The following is a 5000-nucleotide window of genomic DNA, read 5'->3' as shown; positions in this document are numbered from 1 at the left end:
TTCGTCCATTTTCTCATCTCCTTCTTTTCCGTGTCGTGATGGAGGTCCATCTATCCTCCGCTTACCGACACGAAGCATTAACTTTGATCCGAACCAGTAATTCCTCGGGGACAGTTTCCCGCCAAATTCGCAGATCACGTGACAACTTTAGGGTCAAGCGAGAACCTGTTCATTAATTTTCTTTAATCTCTTTTTTCTGGGAGGGTAAGAATCGATAATGTGTCGAGGTAAAACTGTTTTCCTTATTTTCTTGTTTGTCTATTCATTATCTCTTCCTTGGGTTTGTTCCGTTGGTGTTTATTTAGATAAAGTTGATGTGAGAAAAATAAATCAATTCCGAAACCTTTCTCGACTTCTTGCCGCCAAATTTGCAGATCACGTGACCACCTTGAAGATCACGTGACAACTCTGAGGTCAAGCGAGAATCTGCGTCATCAGTTTCATCAATCTTTCGGAGCCGATAATGTGTCTATCGGCGATGACCGTTTGTCTTTCTGTCTATGTGCTTATTTTGATTGGTTCAATTTTGTTGGTTGACTTTTAATAAGAATGGTGAGGACATAGATTCAATCGGAGTGTGACTGAAATTAAATAGTAACTAGGTACACAAATATACATAACATACAGGGTGTAAATCTTACAAAATGTCTATACATAAATGAATAAATAAACCAATAAATTACGATATATAAAACTACCGTAAACACGATCATACCATCATATAAACATCCAATTTACAACCGCCGACACTATTACAACGTCACGTCTCTTAAAATTCAATTATCTCTCCCTATGCCCCTTCCCCTACCCCTCGCACACACACACACACACAACACACACGCACCAGCATCCGTTAAGGTAAGTGATCCTGACCAAAGGCATAATTAATTGCGAAGTAGTTGCGTGGTCAGGTCATTATGAGGTGGGGGGAGGGATTGAGGGAGGGGGGGGAAGAGGAAGGAGGAGGGGGGAAGGAATAGGAGGGAGGGGGAGAGTAGGAGGGATGAAGGAGTGGGTAGAGAAGAAGGAAGAGAGGGATGGAAGGTTGGGGGGGCGGTCATAGGAGGAGTGAAGGAGGGAGATGGGAATTACAATAGGAAATAAGTAGGTGAAGGAGGAAGGAAGAAGAGGAAAAGTAAGAAAAGAGAAGAGGATGAGATAGAAAATTATATAGATGAAGAGGAAGAAGGAGGAGGGAGAAGGGGAAGAGGTAGTGGAAGGAAGAGAGGAGGAAGAGGAAAAGTAAGAAAAGAGAGAGGATGAGATAGAGAAGAAAGATAGAGATAAATAAGGAAAAGGAGGAGAAAGAAGAGGAAAAACAAGGAAACGGAGAATGAGGCGGGATGCGAAAGAGACAGAGAAAAGAAGGAAGAGAGGGAGAAATGTGGAAAGGAAACAGAGGAAGAAGAAATAGAGAAGGAAAGAGGAAGATGAAAAGAGAAGGAAGGAGAAAATGGAAGAGGAAAGAGAAAGAGATAAGATAAGAAAGAGAAGGAAGGAGAAGATGGAAGAGGCAAGAGGAAGAGAAAGGAAAAAATGAAGGAGGAAGAAGAAGAGAGAGGCAAAATAAAGCGAAAGAAGTAGGAGGAAAAGACAAAAAAAGGCCAGAGAGAAGGAGAAAGAGGAAAATAGGTAGGAGTAAGAGAGGAGAAGAAGCAAGAGGAAAAACGGAAAGGAGTCAAGAGAAAAATAGGAAAAAAGCAAGAGGAAATGAAGTAAGAGAAAAAAAGAAAAGAGGAAACGATATAAGAAGACAAGATGAAAAGAGAAAAATATGTAAGATGATAAGAGGCAAGAAAACAACAGGAAAAGAGACAAGAGAGAAAGAGGCAAGGTGGAAATGAGGCAAAATGAAAAGAGGAAAAGAGGAAACGAAACAAAAGGAAAAGAGGAAATGAATCAAGAGGAAAAGAGGAAATGAATCAAGAGGGAAAGAGGAAATGAAGCAAGAGGAAAAGAGGAAATGAATCAAGAGGAAAAGAGGAAATGAATCGAGAGGAAAAGAGGAAATGAATCAAGAGGAAAAGAGGAAATGAATCACCCAAGAAGGGGAAAAAAAGAGGAAATGAATCAAGAGTAGAAAGGAGGAAGGAGTCACAGAGAAAAAAAGAAGAAGAAAATGAAGCAAGAGGAAAAGAGAATGAAGGAACGAATAAGAGGAAACGGAGGAAATAAACAAGAGGAAAAGAGCAGATGAATCACGAGTAAAGTAGAGATGAATCAAGAGGAAAGAGGAAATGAAGCAAGAGGAAAAGAGAAAAATGAAGCAAGATGGGACCCCCACACACCTACCCTCCCGGGGATAAGAGGAAATGAATCAAGAAGACAAGAGAGACATGAAAGATGACAAGAGAGACAGAGGCAAGAGGAAAAGAGGAAATGAATCAAGAGGAAATGAATGAAGAGGAAAAGAGGAATATGAAATGCTGAAAAGAGGGAAAAGAGGAAAAGAGGAAATGAATCAAGAGGAAAAGAGGAAATGAATCAAGAGGAAAAGAGGAAATGAAGCAAGAGGAAAAGAGGAAATGAATCAAGAGGAAAAGAGGAAATGAATCAAGAGGAAAAGAGGAAATGAATCAAGAGGAAAAGAGGAAATGAATCAAGAGGAAAAGAGGAAATGAATCAAGAGGAAAAGAGGAAATGAATCAAGAGGAAAAGAGGAAATGAATCAAGAGGAAAAGAGGAAATGAATCAAGAGGAAAAGAGGAAATGAATCAAGAGGAAAAGAGGAAATGAATCAAGAGGAAAAGAGGAAATGAATCAAGAGGAAAAGAGGAAATGAAGCAAGAGGAAAAGAGGAAATGAATCAAGAGGAAAAGAGGAAATGAATCAAGAGGAAAAGAGGTGCCTCAGGAAGGAGATCTCCGGCAGTCGGTGCGTGAGCCGATCAATTAACACAGGTCTATCTCCTCCCATCGGAAAGGGGGGGAGGGGGGGAGGGGGAAGGAGGGTGATCCGGATAGTGGAGGAGGGGGGAGGGGGAGAGGGGAGGGGTGACAGAAAAGGGTGGAGAAGGCAGGCGGATGGGTATAAGGAGGTTAGGTGGGGGAGCGGGGGAGGGGTGGGAGGGAAGGTGATGCCTGGGGTTAGATGAAGCGGCGGAGTTAAAGTTAGAGTTGGTGTGACCGGTGTTAAGGCACACACACACACACACACACACACACACACACATACACCATACACCACAACATCACACAACACACACACACACACACACACACACACAACGACACACATATATATATATATAAATATATATATATGGTGTGTGTGTTGTGTGTGGTATATGTGTGTGTACGTGTGTGTGTGTGTGTGCACAGATGTATAGATATAGATAGATAGATAGAGAGATAAATAAATAGACAGATGAATATATAGGTAGAGAGATAAATAAATAGATAGATAGATAGGTAGACAGACTGCAGATAGATCGATAGATAGATACGTCATTAATATCAACTATATTCTTTAGATCTTTTCTCTTAAAGTGATGATGTAGATAACGCAAATAGTGATGATGAGGAATGACACAGAAAAGCAACGATGAACATGAGGATAATGAATACTATTCTCAAGGCCCAGAGTGGTGAAAAAGAGAAGTCTAAGTAATAAGACCTCATCCTAATTCCGCCAAAAGTGAGTCGACCCCATCAGATCCCTGATCATGAGAAAAATGTGCCTAGTCCCCACCGATATCCAGACAGACGAGTGATGATGACCTCCCAGACCTCTGCCAGAAAAAAAGTGAATTAACTCAGAAAGAAAAGATAGTGGAAATGAACCCAAGACCATTCCATCCACCCCCAAAAAAAAAAAAAAAAAAAACCCAGACCCGAACCCAAAACAAAAAGAAAAATGATAACCCCAGACCGCGACCAAAATCAGAAAAACTAATAACCCCCAGACCCCAAACCCCCTAAATGATCACCAACAGGACCCCAACAGGACCCCAAGGCCCTTTCCTTCGATTAGAATAATTAGACTGAAATCAATTAAGTTCCTCCGCCAACTATGGCCCTCTTGCTCCCTTATCGCACTCGGGAAGAGACAATATTTATCGCGCTAACGACCATTAGCTCTCAAGGGGGTGGGGAGTGGAGAGGTGGTGAGGGGGTAGGGGGGTTAGTTGGGGGGGGTGAGGGGAGGGTAAAATGGAGGAGGCAGTGGAGGTGTGGAGAGGTCTGGGTGGGTGGGGGTTTATATAAATGGGGGGAAAGGGGTGGGTGTGGGGCGAAGGGGAATGGGGAACGGAAAAATGTGTATAGGGGGTCCAGTGGGGGGAGGAGTGGGACACAGCACACATACACAGAACCGCCAAATAGTTTAATATGTACAAATTAGGCGTAGGTTTTGCCCCTGTGGTAGTAAGTTGGTCCCGGGTGTGTGTGTGTGGAGGGGGGGGGGGCAGCGGGGGTGATGGGTTCGGTTGCACAGGTTGCAAGAGGAAAAGTGCGTGTCCTTTTTTGGGGGATGAATAGAAAGAATAAGGAAGAGGACGGATAAGAAGAAAGAGGAAAAAAGGAAAATAGAGAAATAAAGGGGTCAAAGTTGAAAGGGAAAAGGAGGGAAGGGGGCGGACCTGAGAGGGGCTGAAGTGGGGGGAGAAGTTAGAAACTTGGATAAAGGTCCAAGGGTACCCGCAAACTCTCCCAGTGCGTGACCTTACCTAGAGATGCTGAGTCTTTGAAGTCCCGTGATGTTCTAAAGATTAGGATACACCGGGAAGGTGTGGAGGAAGAAGGGGGCTATGGTGCTCGTGCTTGAGGAAAGGGGGGAGGGGAGGGGAGGGGAGGAAGGGGTATGGGGGTATAGAAGGGAAGTAAAAAGGGTCCTGGGGAAGAGATGAGAGAGAGAGAGAGAGAGAGGAACAGAGAAAACGACGAAAGAGGAAGAGGAAGCGAGAATAGAGTAAGGCCAGGAGAGAAGGAAGATGGCAAAGCCGCTGCGAGAGACAACATGCCAACTGGCGACTTGACGAAGGCAGAATTAGTGATGACTAA

Source organism: Penaeus japonicus, unplaced genomic scaffold, assembly GCF_977035675.1.
Source record: "Penaeus japonicus unplaced genomic scaffold, GWHDUDI00000001_assembly GWHDUDI00000013, whole genome shotgun sequence".
Taxonomy (NCBI): Eukaryota; Metazoa; Arthropoda; class Malacostraca; order Decapoda; family Penaeidae; genus Penaeus; species Penaeus japonicus.
The sequence above is the reverse complement of the archived record's forward strand: the minus strand, read 5'-3'. Positions refer to the sequence as shown.